At 50.7% G+C, this 19,750-nt stretch overlaps 3 non-coding genes across 3 annotated transcripts; all 3 read right to left on the bottom strand.

Moving 5' to 3' along the window:
- Positions 1–7,840: 7,840 nt before the first annotated feature.
- LOC146854325 (signal recognition particle RNA) lies at positions 7,841–8,140 on the bottom strand. Its single transcript, XR_014959131.1, has one exon.
- Positions 8,141–12,929: 4,789 nt separating this feature from the next.
- Positions 12,930–13,229, bottom strand: LOC146854324 (signal recognition particle RNA). Its single transcript, XR_014959137.1, has one exon.
- Positions 13,230–17,766: 4,537 nt separating this feature from the next.
- On the bottom strand, positions 17,767–18,066 carry LOC146854323 (signal recognition particle RNA). The gene has a single exon (XR_014958907.1).
- Positions 18,067–19,750: the final 1,684 nt, after the last annotated feature.

Here is a 19,750-nt window from a genome sequence, read left to right as displayed (position 1 = left end):
GAAGGAACATAGGCCCTGGGCACCTGATTGGCAGGAGTCCAGGGCACACTCAGTCAAAGTACATTCAGCAATTCAGCAAAACGTGGGGGCATACCATGCAAGAAAGATGGCACTTTCTCACATGCAGCGCCTGTCAACCTTCTCCTTATTTTTTTTTTTTTTTATAAAACTTTTTATTGGCATTTGTAGTAAACACATAGCAAATATATGCACTTATGGACTTACAGTAAACATATACCCTTGGATCATCGTATACAGATGTGACTAGTGTAGTCCGCGGATCGCACAGGCTTAGAGGGTCCAGGGCCCTGCCCTATCCTATATCCGGACCCACCCCCGCTGACGCGCACTGTGGATGCCGCATCATATGAGGACTGCTATGTGGATCCATCTTCCCTGAGTGAGTTGCCCCTCAGGTCGGTGAAGCGCGGCCAACTAATTACTATTAATGAACTGGGGACATGTAAACTGGGGAGTGCACCATATCTGGGATTATTGACCTTGTGAGACTAACGTCGGAGAGCAATGTCCCAACTTATCGTCGTGTTAAGTTTTCGCTGACGCGGGGAAGAGTCGAGGGAGGAGAGGTGTAGGGGTTGATGGCGGGAGTATAGATCCCTGTTTGTGTAGGGGGCGACCAGGGTACCAATTACAGTTTCAGGTTAGGGCCCACCGGGTATCCGAGCCTCCTGGTCACCGCCCTCTGGAGTCGCGGAGGCGTCCTGAGAGCCAGCTATTCGCGGGCCCGCCGCCGGTGGTGCTTCTTGTGTGAAGGAGTGCAGCAGCATCGCCCAGGATAGGGAAATCGGGTGTTTACGGTGTCCCTGGGCTTCCTCCGTCCGAAGCAGCGTTTCCTCCGCCTTCCCCCATTTCTTAACTGCCCCCACCCAGGCCGCCAAGGGAGGTCCCTCCGGTGCTTTCCAGTGCATAGTGATGCATCTTTTAGCCAGGATAAGTCCCAAGAAAGCAAAACGCCGCTCCACCTTCTCATTTTTGTGTCGCCCATGTATGCCTAAGGCGCTGGCCTCCCATGTGTATAGGTCCTGCAACCCCGTAACTGTACGAATCGTAGTATGCACTGTTTCCCAATAATTATAAAGTGTCGGACAATCCCATAGCATGTGCATGAAAGAGGCAGCCGGCTCGAGACACCTAGGGCAGGCGAACGGTGTATCAGGAAAGTATTTCTGCAGTTTTTCAGGAGTGAGGTACGCTCTGTGTAAAATATGTAACTGTATGTTCTTGAAGCGGTAATTACGGGACACCTTTTTTGTGTATTCCAGGGCCCTGACCCATTCCCTGTCGTGTAATGGCCTGCGAAAGTCCTGTTCCCATTGTTCCCTGAGGGGTGCAAGTGTGGGCTGCCTCAGGGTTCGTACGGCCTTGTATATCCAAGTAACTAAGTGTCGTCCGGGCCCCATCTGCAATATCGCGTGGATGACCGGGTGCGTGGGGGGTTCTGTATCAATCACTCGCCACTGTGCGCGACAGTCTGTAAGAAGCTGTCTATGTCTTAGGAACTGACCCCTAGGGAGCTCGAAATCCTCCACCATCTCTTCAAATGTCCGTGGGCGCCCCTCAAAATATAACATCCCCACCTCCGTCACGGCGTGGTCCGTCCAAATTTGCAACATGCTCTCTGTATACTGTGCTCTGCCCCTGGGGAACCCCACCAACGGCAGAAGCGGAGAGTACGGAAGCACCGCTCGGTCCAGATGGTGGACGAGAGCCAGGCAGGTCCGCGCCGTGCTGACCTGGAGAGGTCCACCCGGAATTGGCGCTGCTCTTGGCAGCAACATACGGTGTATCGTGGAGGTTGGGATACGCCCTGTAGCGGTGGTCAGCTCTCCCCGTGCCCGGTCCGCTGTCCAGCGTGCCACCCATTGCAGCTGTGCGGCCAGGAAATACGCCTCAAACGACGGGGCCGCTAGCCCACCCTGATCCAGGGGCAGTTGTAATTTCGCCAGGGCAATACGTCTGCGGCCAGAACCCCAGATGAGGGACCCCAACAGGGTATCGAGCTCGCGAAAAAATGAACGTGGGGGAACCACCGGGAGGTTTGAAAAAAGATATAACAGTCGCGGCACCAGGATCATTTTCGCGACCGCTATCTTTCCCGGGAGCGCCAGTGGTAGATCTTGCCAAAAGTGAATAGAAGAACGGATGCCTCCCATCACTTTTCGGTAATTCCCTTCATATATATCCTTCGGTGTTTGATATAGTCGAACTCCTAAATATCGTTCCGCCTGGGGGCTCCAGGAAAGATCCACACTCCCTACTCGTACGCGGCACGGGGTCCCGTCTGGTGTCAGGGGGTAGACCGTGGATTTAGCCCAGTTGACCCCGAGGCCCGCCACCTCCTCAAAGTCGTGTAGGATGCGTGATATGGAAGTTAGGTCAGCCGCGATGTCCCGGACATATATGAGTACATCATCAGCGTACAATGATACCGAGTGGGTGGAGTCTCCTATTGGGATGCCCCATTCCTCTCCCGCGGCTCGGAGCGCGACCGCCAGCGGTTCCATTGCTATAGCAAAGAGCAAGGGGGATAGTGGGCACCCCTGTCTGGTGCCGCGACAGATCGGAAAAGATTCCGAGATCATGGGACCCAGCCGCACCCTAGAACTGGGCGCGGAGTATCCAAGCTTAGTATAAGCTTGCAGTCTGCCCCCTATGCCCATGCGTCGCAAGACCTGAAATAGGTATGCCCACGAGAGAGTGTCAAACGCCTTCTCGAGATCTAACACCAGACACGCCGCCCGTGGAAACCGCTCCCGCACCTGATCCTGTACATGAAATAGCCTCCGGATGTTATAAGAGGTGTGTCGTCCCGGGACAAACCCATTCTGATCCGGGTGTATTAACTGCGGAAGGATTGTGGCATACCTGTCTGCCAAGACCTTTCCATAGATCTTATAATCCGTCGGTAGTAACGCTATGGGTCGGTAAGAACCCATTTGGAGTGGGTCTCTGTCCGGCTTAAGAAGGGACACTATGACCGATTCACACATAGAGTGAGGCAAGGTCCCCCCTTCCAAGGCGGCCGTGTACTGAGCCTCTAGTTGCGGGACTAGTTGGGGCGCGAAGGCGTGGTAAAACTCCAGCGGGAGGCCATCCAATCCCGGGGCCTTGCGGGTTGCCAGTGCCTTCATCGCACGCCTAATCTCCGTCCCCTTGATAGGCCCGTCTAGATCTTGGCGCGTGTCATGGTCTATGCAGGGTAGCCGTGTACGATCGAGAAAGTCCGAGATGACATCTTCCGGCGTCGGGGGGTGGGGACTGGTATACACTAATGCATAATGTTCTCGGAACGCCCCCAGAATCTGGTCCTGCGAGCGTACTAAATTGCCCTGAGTAGTGTGGATAGCCGTGATGGGTGGGAGGCTCGAGTCTTGTTTGACAAGCCACGCCAATAATGCGCCCGTCCGGTCCCCCTCGCCGTGCGCCCGCGCTGCATACGCCGCGAAGTTAAACCGGCGCAGGCCGGTCAACGCCTCCGCGTAGACTGTCTCGGCCCTGGCTATCTGGGCCGGAGTGGCTACAGCCGGATCGGTCTGTTTGGTGAGTTCAGCCAGCCCCCGCTCCGCTGTTTGAATATCGCGCTCCAAGACCCGTCGGACCCCTGTGATGTGACGAATACAGACACCCCTCATTACAACTTTGAATGCATTCCACTCCTGCGCCCGTGAGGTAGCCGTGCCGGTGTTTTCCTGAAAATAGTGACCAATGTGCTCCTCAAGCGTGTGCTTAAACACCGGGTCATCTAGACTATCCCTAGGAAGGCGCCAGGTTGGGACCGGGGGATGCGGCGGGCGCCATCGAAGCGTCATCGAGTGCGCGTCATGGTCTGATATGGTCCTGCCCAAGTAATCAGCGTCTGTAACTAGAGGGAGAATGGTGGGGGAACAGAGGAAACTGTCCAGGCGCACCCGAAGATCGTGCGGTTTGGAGTGAAACGAATATAGCTTGACGATAGGGTTCCGGGTTCGCCAAGCGTCCGCTAGGGACCAGTGCCGTGCCCATGCCGCGAAGCGCTGTGCCTGTGTCACTACGGGGGATGCAGGATGGGGCGGGTAGGACCTATCGAGCGCTATGTCTTGTACACAATTGTAATCCCCCCCCAGGATCCAGGGTGTCTGCGTGTATGTGCCTAAGGGGGCCGACAGCGTATCCCAGAATTTATTCTGTTCTGCATTAGGCCCATATATGCTGCCCAGCAGTACTAACTGACCATCCAGCCGACCCATCATAAGTGCATATCGGCCTTCTGGGTCCACTATGTGAGATTGTTCCTGAAAAGGGACCCCGGGACGGACCCAGATAAGGGTACCTCGGGCAAAGGCCGAATAGGTTGTAGCGCATATGGTCCCCCGCCACCGCCTGCGCAATTTCGCCACCTCCCCAGCAGTGAGGTGCGTTTCCTGTAGAAACGCGATGTGTGCGTGGTGGCGCTTAAGGTAAGCATATGTGGAATATCGCTTGCGCGCAGTATGCATTCCGCGCACGTTCAAGGTGATGATTGTGATTTTTCCCGTATGTGCCATCAATACAGGTGTCTACCGTGTGGTGTAGGACGGGTCGGCGGGCCCCCAGGTCATGCCCGGTACTACCCCCCCAGGACTCCCCCCCCGCGCCTTTAGTGTAGTTATGCGGCTGCTCTCCGACTCGTAGGTAAGGGCATGGTGCCTAAAATGGTTGGGTATGGGAGAGGGAAAACTGGGCTGAAAGAAACATAACTTGCCCCAATGCGGGGGACCCATCGTCATGACGATACGTCCAAACTTACTCTCAAGAAACACGAGAGCTACAAAGTATTCAAGGGGGTGACGACACGTGTCTGCCGAGGGCTCGACGTATGGGCTATGTGCGCTATCTATGGCTAGCTCAGGGCATGCTGACCTACACCCAGGGACCCCCTGATCCAAGTCCTTATTAGGACGCATGCAGTGCGAAGATCAACAGTTGTGGGAGCTGAGGGTACCCCCTCCCCAGGCCAATCCCTCCATCTCCTGCCAAAGTGCAGTCATATCAGGTCATCCGCTGTTCGCGGGGTGACCGAGGGCAAAGCTCCCGAGTCCACTCCCGACTGCGTCGCTTCGCTGTCCCCCTCCTCCTCGGACGTGAAGAGATGGGGGGCTCGTTCAATGTCCGTTGCCGGAGAGGTCGGACACAGGCCTGCCGCCGTCTTAAGGGCCTGGCGCCGCTCCCGCACTATCTGCTCCAGGTCCGGGGAGCCCAAAGTACGCGGAGGCGTCACCGGGGCACCGGCACGCCGCCGCCGCCGCGAACGTTGTCTCCTGGGGCCAGACGCTCTCATATGGTTCTCCTGGGCACGTTCCGCCCGATGGCCTACAGTGCAGTGCTGGTCTGCCCAGTTGTGCGCCTCCTCTGGCATCGTAAAGAAGTGGGTAGCTCCTCCATGGATAATCTTCAGGCGTGCCGGGAAAAGCAGGGAGTATTGTATTTGCTCCGCCCGCAGACGTCTCTTCACCTCGAGAAAGGACGCCCGTTGGCGCTGGACCGCCCTGGAGTAGTCTGGAAATATCATGACTGTCCTGTTCTCGACTCGAAGCGGTCCCGACTGTCGAGCCGCCCGGAGCACCGCATCCCGATCTCTGAAGTGGAGGAATTTGGCCAGCAAGGGACGCGGCGGGGCACCCGGCTGTGGGCGACGCGCCGGGACACGGTGCGCCCGTTCGACGGAGAAGTATGCCGTGCGATCATCGCTGGGGGTGAATGACTTAGTCCATGTCTCTATGTACCCCACCGCATCCGAGCGCTCGATTCCCTCCGGTAGCCCAAGAACGCGAATATTGCAGCGCCTCGACCTCCCCTCTAAATCATCGATTCGTTCCTCCATGGTAGCCACGCGACCCAGGAGGGTGTGCAGCGAGTCCTGGTGTGCCCGCACCGCCGGCTGGAGGTCTGCCACCACCTTCTCGGTGTCCGAAACCTTGTCCGACAGTTTGCGGTGATCATCGCGAAGGAGGTTGACATCCGTAGTGAGGGTGCCCAACTGCTGCTCCAAGGAGAGCCGCGACTGTTCAATGGCCACCAGTACCTTATCGAGCTTGTCCGACAGGGAGGGCTCCCCCGATGATTCAGCCACTCTGGAGCTCTCCCCGGGATGGCCGGTCGAGGCCGCCGACCCCGCCCCCAGCGCAGGCGCCACCAACCTGGATTTTCCCATCTTGGCTCCTGGGGACCCCCACTCTCGAGACCCGGGTCCCTCGCAGGCGAAATTTATGATTGTCAATTGGCTACTTCGTCCGCCTCCGCCCCTCCGGGGGCGCTCGCCAGTTCCCGGATATCGCCGCCTAGGATTGCAGGCCCCGTGGATCAGGTCTCTCCGCCTCCGGGCCCCCTTCGCCAGCACCACTCAGTGTCTCCAGGAGCAGCAGCCCGGGGGCAGGCGCTCGCCAAGCCCTCACCTCACGCTGGCGCCCGGGTCAGCGCAACCCACTCAGCCCCTCACCGCACCCAAGTGGTCCAGGCAAGCAGGAATCAGGAAGCCCCGCACCAAGAGCGGTGTCCCCAGGCTCCGGTAGATGTGTACACAGGCACCAGGGTCGATCACTCAGTCCGGCAGGCCGCTGCTCTCCTCGATATTGGCGCGATGTGCGAAGTCTCCAGCCCGGCTGCTCCTGCCTTCTCGCAGGCTTTTCCAGGCCCCCAGCAGCGGCTCAGCAGTACAGGAGGCTCGCCCCTCGGCTCCTCGGGCGAGCCCCCCTCATGCGACCCAGGCGGCCACAGCTCCCTCCGGCGACGGGCGTCCGCCGCTCTCCACCGGGCCGCGCCGGCGACCACCACTTCTCGCTGCGTCCCAGGTAGGAGGATTATTCGCTGCTCGTCAGGTGCAGCCTCGCCGGGTCCCCGCCGATCACGGGGGGAGGGGGCGCCCAGCACCCCAAAGGCCAGGGAGTTCCCGTCGCTGCCACCTCCTCCGTCCCGTCTCCTGTAGAGTGCCAGGAGTCCGACCCGGCAACGCCGAAGAGCCGCAGGCCTCCGCTAGTGTCACCGCTGCGGCGGGCAGCCTCAGATCAGGCAGGCGCCATCTTTAGCTCCGCGCCGCCTCTCCGCCACCCTCACTAGGTTCCTGCCCTCGTAATGTCTATTCCATGGCCCGGACGCCAGAGCCATGCACCAGCCACCTCCAGGACCCACTGGGCGCGGGTCAAGCATCGCCAGGCTCCATGTAGCTGGGCGAGGTGAAAGCCCGATCTCGGAGCCTCACCGAGACACGTCCGTCCTGGCGGCCATCTTGGCCACGCCCCCCTGTCAACCTTCTCCTTATGCTGAGATTTTTAAACAACATCAACATTTAAAAGTATTAAACCGGTAAGAATTAGCTGGAGTAAGGCCAGAGGCTCCAACGTTTGGGAGTTGCACAGCCCTCAGTCTTTTCATGTTTCGCTCAAAGAGTGAAGGGCCCTGTAATTTCTCCTTCTCATTCACATATGAAAAGAATGAGGGCTAATCAAAAAATGAATTAGAGCTGGATGTAGAAATGCAGCAGAAGGGCCAGCAAGCGCATTTCTAAGTTGCTCTATGAAGGATGCTTTTGTACTTGACAGATCAGTTTAATCCTACAGGTGCTCTAAAAGGAAGAATGCATTTGAGTCATCCTTGCACTGAGTTTTCAGTCCTCTCCGCCTGCTAGCTTGTTGTTGCAATATGTCTCAATTCTGGAGAATTGTCTGCTATGCTGAAATGCGTGGCCCAGTTCAAATGTTCATCATATTTCCTGGAAAAATATCAAAAGGAAAACAAAGATTTGGTTTTGGGAAAATAATTTATTACACCTTGTAAAAATCAAAACTTTCACATTTGAGTCAAAAAAGAGAGGCTAGGTCTCACTATTTTGCTCAGGCTGTTTTACACGTACTGCTCACAGGTGCTGTCCTGCTACCAATGGGCATGGAAGCTTTGGCCTGCTCTGTTTCCAGCCTGGGTCAGTGCACCTCTCGTTACACAACCTGAAATTCTAGAGCTCCCTCTAGAACACCATATTGATGCCCAATGCAGCATGGACACCTGATCAACACAGCTGAGTGCAGCCCAGAACCCCTGAGCTCAAGCAATCCACAAGCCTCTGCCTCCCATGTAACTAGGACAACAGGCACACGCCACCTTGCCCGGCAAACACTGCAGCTGTCCTAATGATGAAATGCATTCCATAAGTAAGGATAATGATAAAGTAAGGTGGAATGAATTGATGGTTTACCAACCATGTTTCAAGAAAATCAATTTCACTATCCTTCAAAGAAAGGAAAAAAATGTCTTATCAAGAAGCAGTGTGAATATGGGAAGGGCCTTTAAAAAAAGATGTGGAGTTTCCTAAAGTAAAAAAGAGGGTTGAACTGATTGAAGGGAGAGAGGAAGTAGGGTCGGAAAGATTGTGACGGGGAAGTGAATACAACATAAATACTAGTATTTAGAGAGTGAGAGACAGGTAGAGGGACAGAAGGGAAAGGAGAGTGAGAGTGAGAGAGAAGAGCCAGGTTAGGGCTGAGTTTCTCTTTATCTGCCAGTGACTCCCTGTAGAAGCTTGCCGGCACAATTTAGGCTGTCCTGTAGGCATCCCTTGTTATGCCGAGCCAGCCAATATTGAGAAAAATAGCATGGGTCACAATGATGGAACTCGTCTGCAACATCGGAAGTTTTAAAGTGGTATGGAGTGGGAGGGCTAGAAGAGTTACCATAAAGAATGAATACGCGTCATTCTGTTCTCTAGCCTCAACAGCTGCAAGAGAGGAACTCCTGCTGGCCAAGAAGACCAATGTCAGTTCAGCTTGAACAGGTGAAAGCATGCCTGATTCTGCAAAGGTAGGAGATTACACTTTTGCGTCAGAGGTGGTCACGGGCTATTGCACATTAGGAAACCGTTTATTGAGGTGCAGTTGGATTACTCTATCTTCTACCACCTCAAAATCAGCTGCTCATGCAGTGTTCTATACCGATGAGCTATTTTGGTCCTCCCTGCCCCTTCCAGCTAGTGGGTCCCCTGACTAGGGAAAGTGATTCAAACAGATTTGCATATCTTTTCATAGGAGACTTCTTGACTTATTTTATACTGTGCCAAATCAAGGTAGATTGAGTAATGATCTTGACAGACCTATATTGGAGAACTGCAGTGTGAGAAAGTGGCTCTGTATATACTGTTCCCAAATAGATACAGGGTGTACAGAGTCCACAGTCCCCAGAGGTTTGGCAGAGGCTAAAGTTAGATATAACCTTACTCTCTAAAGTGGTAGCTTGGTCGAGCAGTAAGGCAGTATCAGAGGACAGTGTAAAGCATTTGTTGCACACACTCAGTCAGCAAATGGTCTCACACACTCAATAACTGAACTCTAGGCCAATGGTTTATCTACAAAAAATATATGCTTGTTTTATTTTAGAACCAACAATAGGTATTAAAATATACTTTCTCAGAATGAGATGCTTTATATAAATACTTTTGCAATATGCAATTGACTTTTGTAGAAAGTTACAAGTGGTTGCAATAGGCAACAACATTTTAAACACAATAATGCATTGAGCTCAATGGAAGTTTCAAGTTATTTGCAACAGATTACTTTTAGGATTACTTTTGGAGTTCCAGGACTGGATCCTAGATTCAGTCCTGGGTCAGTACTTGGAATCAAGTGATAAAAGTCGACTTAATTACTGTGATGATTTTTAGACAATATTTTGCTATTTTAAAAGTTGATAGAAAATATTTCATAGAAAACAGTCAATGATTCCCTATGGCAGAAAATTAAAGTTGCAGTTATAGTATGTTCTCGTTACTTTTGTAATCCAGTACTGGGTGCCTAGACTCAGTACTGGGACCTTTATCCAAAACAGGTAAGTAATTAAGTTTTCAGAAATTATACGATTTTTAAAGAATATTCAAAGTTTGCAGAAATTGACACTTAGAAGAAATTTCACAGAAAAACAGTCAATGATTTCCTATGGGAGAAAATTGGGTTACTGGTAAGTACAGTTGTAAGTATTTTTCAGAGTCAGTGCTGGGCACCAAGATCCAGCACTGGGAGCTCACCTAATAACAGGTGAGTATTTTCGTTTTCGTTACTCGGCTGATTTTTGGTGAATATTTTAAGTTTTGAAAAGTCCACACTTGGAAGCAATTTCAGGAAAAACCAGTCAATGTTACCCTATGGAGAAAATTGAGTTATCGGTTTAAAGGTAAGTACGCGACTGGCAGAGTTAAGGTTCTGGGCATAGACTCAGGGGTCTCCCAGGGTCAGGTAGGTACAGTTAGTTCACCCTCAGCGGCACAAGGGCGGCCGGGTGCAGAGAGAGTTAGGCCCAATGTTATCCTATGAGTGGTAGGGGGGCCTTGGTTGGTGGCTGCTGACTAGCAGGCCACGTGGCTGTGGGAGCTGGGCTACTGGTCACTTACTCAGGGCAAGTGGGGAAGTAGATAGATATAGAGGTTGCACTGCCAGGGCCACTCGGGCGGCTGGGTGCAGGGTGCTTTTGAGCATTCGGGCGCTCAATTGATTTGAATGGGAAATCTCTGGTTTAGAAAAAGACTGCAAGCTCGGGGACGAAGATTCTTCAGGTGCCATCCCCACTTCGAGAGGTAAGTTGGGTAGTTGGAGGATAGGTAGGTACCCCGGGATTGGGCACAGGGGGCCGCGGGGCGCCGGGTGCAGGGGTACCTTTTGGTGTCGGGAAATCTTTCCCTCTGTTGATCGCGGTTGGGGGGGCACCTGTTCTGAGGCTGCAGGCTTCTTCAGGAGTGTCGAGGGAGGTCCTTGGGTGCCGGACTCGGGGTCACAGTGGCCGTGGGGTCGTCCTTGTGGTCTTTGTTCACTCTAGCACAGGCCAGGCTTGGTGGGTGCAGAGTGTGAAGGGTTCGCGGTTCCGGGCTGCTGCCAGGGATTTGAAGTAGATTTGAGTAGAGCCTCTACTCATGGGAGTCCCAGGGGTTTAGAGTCAAAAGGTAGCCAGGTCCTCCAGGGTTTGTGAGGTTGCTGGCCACAAGAGATGCCGGGTTGGAGCAGGAGCAGGTTCGAGGGTCGACAGGCCGGTAGGGCTGGGGCCAAAGCAGTTGGTGTCTTCCTCTTCTTAGCAGCTGCAGGGCAGGTCTTCTTTCTTCTAGCTCTTCTTCGGATTTCGGAATCTGGAATCTGGGGAAGGAAGGTTCAGGGTGCCCCTAAATACTAGATTTAGGGGCGTTACAGGTAGGTGAAGGGCAGGGACCAATGGGCCCCTGTCCTGGGGTGGGTACACCCCCTATCCTGCCTCTCTCCTGTGGGAGAAGGGCAGTAACCTAGTCCTTATTGGGCAGGGCTTTCCATCTTCAAGATGGCGAGAGCCCGGAGATGTGCTTCACCTCGCCTCCCCCACCTGAGGGGTGGGGTTGGCAGGCTGGCACATCCCCTGTCCTTATTTGGGGTTTCCGGCCAAGCTTCCCGCCAGAGTGGGGGGTTGCAGTGGCCTGGGGAAGCTCACAGAGGTGGCATGCCTTTGAAGCTTCCCCCTGCCCATCCTGGGGGAGGAGATTTAGCACCTCGCCCAGGATGTGCATTGTTGCAGGCCCAGGAGAGCAGGGGCTCTCCTACCCAGGGGTCCAGCAACATGTCTGCAGTGTGGCAGCCTGGGCAGTCTCAGAACAGACATGGGTTGTAGGCTAGGTTTTAGGGGGCATCTCTAAGATGCCCTCTGGGGGGCTTGGTACATTAAATCCCACACTGGCATCAGTGTGTGTTTAATGTGCTGAAAAGTTTGATACCAAACTTCTCAGTCTTCAGTGTTGCCATTATGGTGCTGGGAAGTTCGTGTTTGACGAGCTCTCAACACCATGTACTCTTAAATGGCAGCACTGCACTTACAGTGCCCAGGAATGGACCTGGGTACTGTAGTGGCACAGGGCTCCTGCTCCTGTGCCCACACCATTGGTATAGGGCACCCAGCTGGAGGGGTGGCTGATATATGCCATGGCAGTGTAGGTGGTGGGCATGGCACACAGGGATGTGTGCCATGTCGACTCTTTGTTTTGTCTTGTCATCAGACACCCAGCCTGCAAGGGCAGTGTGTGTGTGTAAGGGTACAGGGCCTCTAAGGGTGGCACAATGAGTGCTGCAGCCCTTAGGGGCCTTCCCTAGTCAGAAGGCCCTGGGTACCTAGGGTACCATTTACCAGGGGCTGACATGTGGCCAGGGTTTGCCAATTTGTGTTTTGTGTTGTTAGGGAAGGAACATAGACCCTGGGCACCTGATTGGCAGGAGTCCAGGGCAAACTCAGTCAAAGTACATTCAGCAATTCAGCAAAAAGTGGGGGCATACCATGCAAGAAAGATGGCACTTTCTCACATGCAGCGCCTGTCAACCTTCTCCTTATCCTGGGATTTTTAAACAACATCAACATTTAAAGGTATTAAACCGGTAAGAGTTAGCTGGATAAAGGCCAGAGGCTCCAACATTTGAGAGTTGCACAGCCCTCAGTCTTTTCATGTTTCGCTCAAAGAGCGAAGGGCCCTGTAATTTCTCCTTCTCATAAACATATGAAAAGAATGAGGGCTAATCAAAAAATGAATTAGAGCTGGACGTAGAAATGCAGCAGAAGGGCCAGCAAGCGCATTTCTAAGTTGCTCTATGAAGGATACTTTTGTACTTGACAGATCAGTTTAATCCTACAGGTGCTCTAAAAGGAAGAATGCATTTGAGTCATCCTTGCTGAAAATCACACAGCCATTTATTCTAGGCTGCACAGAGTTTTCAGTCCTCTCCGCCTGCTAGCTTGTTGTTGCAATATGTCTCAATTCTGGAGAATTGTCTGCTATGCTAAAATGCATGGCCCAGTTCAAATGTTCATCATATTTCCTGGAAAAATATCAAAAGGAAAACAAAGATTTGGTTTTGGGAAAATACATTATTACACCTTGTAAAAATCAAAACTTTCACATTTAAGTCAAAAAAGAGAGGCTAGGTCTCACTATTTTGCTCAGGCTGTTTTACACGTACTGCTCACAGGTGCTGTCCTGCTACCAACGGGCATGGAAGCTTTGGCCTGCTCTGTTTCCAGCCTGGGTCGGTGCACCTCTCGTTACACAACCTGAAATTCTAGAGCTCCCTCTAGAACACCATATTGATGCCCAATGCAGCATGGACACCTGATCAACACAGCTGAGTGCAGCCCAGAACCCCTGAGCTCAAGCAATCCACAAGCCTCTGCCTCCCAAGTAACTAGGACAACAGGCACACGCCACCTTGCCCGGCAAACACTGCAGCTGTCCTAATGATGAAATGCATTCCATAAGTAAGGATAATGATAAAGTAAGGTGGAATGAATTGATGGTATACCAACCATGTTTCAAGAAAATCAATTTCACTATCCTTCAAAGAAAGGAAAAAAATGTCTTATCAAGAAGCAGTGTGAATATGGGAAGGGCCTTTAAAAAAGATGTGGAGTTTCCTAAAGTAAAAAAGAGGATTGAACTGATTGAAGGGAGAGAGGAAGTAGGGTCGGAAAGATTGTGACGGGGAAGTGAATACAACATAAATACTAGTATTTAGAGAGTGAGAGACAGGTAGAGGGTCAGAAGGGAAAGGAGAGTGAGAGTGAGAGAGAAGAGCCAGGTTAGGGCTGAGTTTCTCTTTATCTGCCAGTGACTCCCTGTAGAAGCTTGCCGGCACAATTTAGGCTGTCCTGTGTCCCTCGTTATGCCGAGCCAGCCAATATTGAGAAAAATAGCATGGGTCACAATGATGGAACTCGTCTGCAACATTGGAAGTTTTAAAGTGGTATGGAGTGGGAGGGCTAGAAGAGTTACCATAAAGAAGGAACACACGTCATTCTGTTCTCTAGCCTCAACAGCTGCAAGAGAGGAACTCCTGCTGGCCAAGAAGACCAATGTCAGTTCAGCTTGAACAGGTGAAAGCATGCCTGATTCTGCAAAGGTATGAGATTACAGTTTTGCTGCAGAGGTGGTTACGGGCTACTGCACATTAGGAAACCGTTTATTGAGGTCCAGTTGGATTACTCTATCTTCTACCATCTCAAAATCAGCTGCTAATGCAATGTTCTATACCGATGAGCTATTTTGGTCCTCCCTGCCCCTTCCAGCTAGTGGGTCCCCTGACTAGGGAAAGTGATTCGAATAGATTTGCATATCTTTTCATAGGAGACTTCTTGACTTATTTTATACTGTGCCAAATCAAGGTAGATTGAGTAATGATCTTGACAGACCTTTATTGGAGAACTGCAGTGTGAGAAAGTGGCTCTGTATATACTGTTCCCAAATAGGTACAGGGTGCACAGAGTCCACAGTCCCCAGAGGTTTGGCAGAGGCTAAAGTTAGATATGACCTTACTCTCTAAAGTGGTAGCTTGGTCGAGCAGTAAGGCAGTATCAGAGGACAGTGTAAAGCATTTGTTGCACACACTCAGTCAGCAAATGGTCTCACACACTCAATAACTGAACTCTAGGCCAATGGTTTATCTACAAAAAATATATGCTTGTTTTATTTTAGAACCAACAATAGGTATTAAAATATACTTTCTCAGAATGAGATGCTTTATATAAATACTTTTGCAATATGCAATTGACTTTAGTAGAAAGTTACAAGTGGTTGCAATAGGCAACACAATTTTAAACACAATAATGCATTGAGCTCAATGGAAGTTTCAAGTTATTTGCAACAGATTACTTTTAGGATTACTTTTGGATTTCCAGGACTGGATCCTAGATTCAGTCCTGGGTCAGTACTTGGAATCAAGTGATAAAAGTCGACTTAATTACTGTGATGATTTTTAGACAATATTTTGCTATTTTAAAAGTTGACAGAAATATTTCATAGAAAGCAGTCAATGATTCCCTATGGCAGAAACTTCAAGTTGCAGGTATAGTATGTTCTCGTTACTTTTGTAATCCAGAACTGGGTGCCTAGACTCAGTACTGGGACCTTTATCCAAAACAGGTAAGTAATTACGTTTTCAGAAATTCTACGATTGTTAAAGAATATTTAAAGCGTGCAGAAATTGACACTTAGAAGAAATTTCACAGAAAAACAGTCAATGATTTCCTATGGGAGAAAATTGGGTTACTGGTAAGTACAGTTGTAAGTATTTTTCAGAGTCAGTGCTGGGCACCAAGATCCAGCACTGGGAGCTCATCTAATAGCAGGTGAGTATTTTCGTTTTCGTTACTCGGCTGATTTTTGGTGAATATTTTAAGTTTTGAAAAGTCCACACTTGGAAGCAATTTCAGGAAAAACCAGTCAATGTTACCCTATGGAGAAAATTGAGTTATCGGTTTAAAGGTAAGTACGCGACTGGCAGAGTTAAGGTTCTGGGCATAGACTCAGGGGTCTCCCAGGGTCAGGTAGGTACAGTTGGTTCACCCTCAGCGGCACAAGGGCGGCCGGGTGCAGAGAGAGTTAGGCCCAATGTTATCCTATGAGAGGTAGGGGGGCCTTGGTTGGTGGCTGCTGACTAGCAGGCCACGCGGCTGTGGGAGCTGGGCTCCTGGTCACTTACTCAGGGCAAGTGGGGAAGTAGATAGGTGTAGAGGTTGCACTGCCAGGGCCACTCGGGCGGCTGGGTGCAGGGTGCTTTTGAGCCTTCGGGCGCTCAATTGATTTCAATGGGAAATCTCCGCTTTAGAAAAAGATTGCAAGCTAGGGGACGAAGATTCTTCAGGTTCCACCACCACTTCGAGAGGTAAGTTGGGTAGTTGGAGGATAGGTAGGTACCCCGGGATTGGGCACAGGGGGCCGCGGGGCGCTGGGTGCAGGGGTACCTTTTGGTGTCGGGAAATCTTACCCTCTGTTGATCGCGGTTGGGGGGGCACCTGGTTCTGAGGCTGCAGGCTTCTTCAGGAGTGTCGAGGAAGGTCCTTGGGTGACGGACTCGGGGTCACGGTCGCCGTGGGGTCGTTCTCGTGGACTTTGTTCACTGCGGCACAGGACAGGCTTGGTGGGTGCAGAGTGTGAACGGTTCGCGGTTCCGGGCTGCTGCCAGGGACTAGAAGTAGATTTGAGTAGAGCCTGTACTCATGGGAGTCCCAGGGGTTTAGAGTCAAAAGGTAGCCAGGTCCTCCAGGGTTTGTGAGGTTGCTGGCCACAAGAGATGCCGGGTTGAAGCAAGAGCATGTTCGAGGGTCGACAGGCCGCTAGCGCTAGGGCCAAAGCAGTTGGTGTCTTCCTCTTCTTAGCAGCTGCAGGGCAGGTCTTCTTTCTTCTAGCTCTTCTTCGTATTTCAGAATCTGGAATCTGGGGAAGGAAGGTTCAGGGTGCCCCTAAATACTAGATTTAGGGGCGTCACAGGTAGGTGAAGGGCAGGGACCAATGGGTCCCTGTCTTGGGGTGGGTACACCCCCTATCCTGCCTCTCTCCTGTGGGAGGAGGGCAGTAGCCTAGTCCTTATTGGGCAGGGCTTCCCATCTTCAAGATGGCGAGAGCCCGGAGATGTGCTTCACCTCGCCTCCCCCACCTGAGGGGTGGGGTTGGCAGGCTGGCACATCCCCTGTCCTTATTTGGGGTTTCCGGCCAAGCTTCCCGCCAGAGTGGGGGGTTGCAGTGGCCTGGGGAAGCTCACAGAGGCGGCATGCCTTTGAAGCTTCCCCCTGCCCATCCTGGGGGAGGAGATTTAGCACCTCGCCCAGGATGTGCATTGTTGCAGGCCCAGGAGAGCAGGGGCTCTCCTACCCAGGGGTCCAGCAACATGTCTGCTGTGTGGCAGCCTGGGCAGCCTCAGAACAGACATGGATTGTAGGTTAGGTTTTAGGGGGCATCTCTAAGATGCCCTCTGGGGTGCTTGGTACATTAAATCCCACACTGGCATCAGTTTGGGTTTAATGTGCTGAGAATTTTGATACCAAACTTCTCAGTCTTCAGTGTTGCCATTATGGTACTGGGAAGTTCGTGTTTGACGAGCTCTCAGCACCATGTACTCTTAAATGGCCGCACTGCACTTACAGTGCCCAGGAATGGACCTGGGTACTGTAGGGGCACAGGGCTCCTGCTCCTGTGCCCACACCATTGGAATAGGGCACCCAGCTAGAGGGGTGGCTGATGTCTGCCATGGCAGTGTAGGTGGTGGGCATGGCACACAGGGATGTGTGCCATGTCGACTCTTTGTTTTGTCTTGTACCCAGACACCCAGCCTGCAAGGGCAGTGTGTGTGTGTAAGGGTACAGGGCCTCTAAGGGTGGCACAATGAGTGCTGCAGCCCTTAGAGGCCTTCCCTAGTCAGAAGGCCCTGGGTACCTAGGGTACCATTTACCAGGGGCTGACAGGTGACCAGGTTTTGCCAATTTGTGTTTTGTGTTTTTAGGGAAGGAACATAGGCCCTGGGCACCTGATTGGCAGGAGTCCAGGGCACACTCAGTCAAAGTACATTCAGCAATTCAGCAAAAAGTGGGGGCATACCATGCAAGAAAGATGGCACTCTCTCATATGCAGCGCCTGTCAACCTTCTCCTTATGCTGGGATTTTTAAACAACATCAACATTTAAAAGTATTGAACCGGTAAGAGTTAGCTGGAGTAAGGCCAGAGGCTCCAACATTTGGGAGTTGCACAGCCCTCAGTCTTTTCATGTTTCGCTCAAAGAGTTTTCAGTCCTCTCCGCCTGCTAGCTTGTTGTTGCAATATGTCTCAATTCTGGAGAATTGTCTGCTATGCTAAAATGCATGGCCCAGTTCAAATGTTCATCATATTTCCTGGAAAAATATCAAAAGGAAAACAAAGATTTGGTTTTGGGAAATAAATTATTACACCTTGTAAAAATCTAAACTTTCACATTTGAGTCAAAAAAGAGAGGCTGGGTCTCACTATTTTGCTCAGGCTGTTTTACACGTACCGCTCACAGGACCTGTCTTGCTACCAATGGGCACGGAAGCTTTGGCCTGCTCTGTTTCCAGACTGGGTTGGTGCACCTCTCGTTACACAACCTGAAAATCTAGAGCTCCCTGTAGAACACCATATTGATGCCCAATGCAGCATGGACACCTGATCAACACAGCTGAGTGCAGCCCAGAACCCCTGAGCTCAAGCAATCTACAAGCCTCTGCCTCCCAAGTAACTAGGACAACAGGCACACGCCACCTTGCCCGGCAAACACTGCAGCTGTCCTAATGATGAAATGCATTCCATAAGTAAGGATAATGATAAAGTAAGGTGGAATGAATTGATGGTATACCAACCATGTTTCAAGAAAATCAATTTCACTATCCTTCAAAGAAAGGAAAAAAATGTCTTATCAAGAAGCAGTGTGAATATGGGAAGGGCCTTTAAAAAAGATGTGGAGTTTCCTAAAGTAAAAAAGAGGGTTGAACTGATTGAAGGGAGAGAGGAAGTAGGGTCGGAAAGATTGTGACGGGGAAGTGAATACAACATAAATACTAGTATTTAGAGAGTGAGAGACAGGTAGAGGGACAGAAGGGAAAGGAGAGTGAGAGTGAGAGAGAAGAGCCAGGTTAGGGCTGAGTTTCTCTTTATCTACCAGTGACTCCCTGTAGAAGCTTGCCGGCACAATTTAGGCTGTCCTGTAGGCATCCCTTGTTATGCCGAGCCAGCCAATATTGAGAAAAACAGCATGGGTCACAATGATGGAACTCGTCTGCAACATTGGACGTTTTAAAGTGGTATCTAGTGGGAGGGCTAGAAGAGTTACCATAAAGAAGGAACACACGTCATTCTGTTCTCTAGCCTCAACAGCTGCAAGAGAGGAACTCCTGCTGGCCAAGAAGACCAATGTCAGTTCAGCTTGAACAGGTGAAAGCATGCCTGATTCTGCAAAGGTATGAGATTACAGTTTTGCTTCAGAGGTGGTTACGGGCTACTGCACATTAGGAAACCGTTTATTGAGGTCCAGTTGGATTACTCTATCTTCTACCATCTCAAAATCAGCTGCTAATGCAATGTTCTATACCGATGAGCTATTTTGGTCCTCCCTGCCCCTTCCAGCTAGTGGGTCCCCTGACTAGGGAAAGTGATTCGAACAGATTTGCATATCTTTTCATAGGAGACTTCTTAACTTATTTTATACTGTGCCAAATCAAGGTAGATTGAGTCATGATCTTGACAGACCTATATTGGAGAACTGCAGTGTGAGAAAGTGGCTCTGTATATACGGTTCCCAAATAGGTACATGGTGTACAGAGTCCACAGTCCCCAGAGGTTTGGCAGAGGCTAAAGTTAGATATAACCTTACTCTCTAAAGTGGTAGCTTGGTCGAGCAGTAAGGCAGTATCAGAGGACAGTGTAAAGTATTTGTTGCACACACTCAGTCAGCAAATGGTCTCACACACTCAATAACTGAACTCTAGGCCAATGGTTTATCTACAAAAAATATATGCTTGTTTTATTTTAGAACCAACAATAGGTATTAAAATATACTTTTTCAGCATGAGATGCTTTATATAAATACTTTTGCAATATGCAATTGACTTTTGTAGAAAGTTACAAGTGGTTGCAATAGGCAACACAATTTTAAACACAATAATGCATTGAGCTCAATGGAAGTTTCAAATTATTTGCAACAGATTACTTTTAGGATTACTTTTGGATTTCCAGGACTGGATCCTAGATTCAGTCCTGGGTCAGTACTTAGAATCAAGTGATAAAAGTCGACTTAATTACTGTGATGATTTTTAGACAATATTTTGCTATTTTAAAAGTTGACAGAAAATATTTAATAGAAACAGTCAATGATTCCCTATGGCAGAAAATTCAAGTTTCAAGTATAGTATGTTCTCGTTACTTTTGTAATCCAGTACTGGGTGGCTAGACTCAGTACT

Source organism: Triturus cristatus, chromosome 4_1 (assembly GCF_964204655.1).
Source record: "Triturus cristatus chromosome 4_1, aTriCri1.1, whole genome shotgun sequence".
Lineage (NCBI taxonomy): Eukaryota > Metazoa > Chordata > Amphibia > Caudata > Salamandridae > Triturus > Triturus cristatus.
Note: the sequence above shows the minus strand (reverse complement) of the source record. Positions and strands in the feature narration are given on the sequence as shown.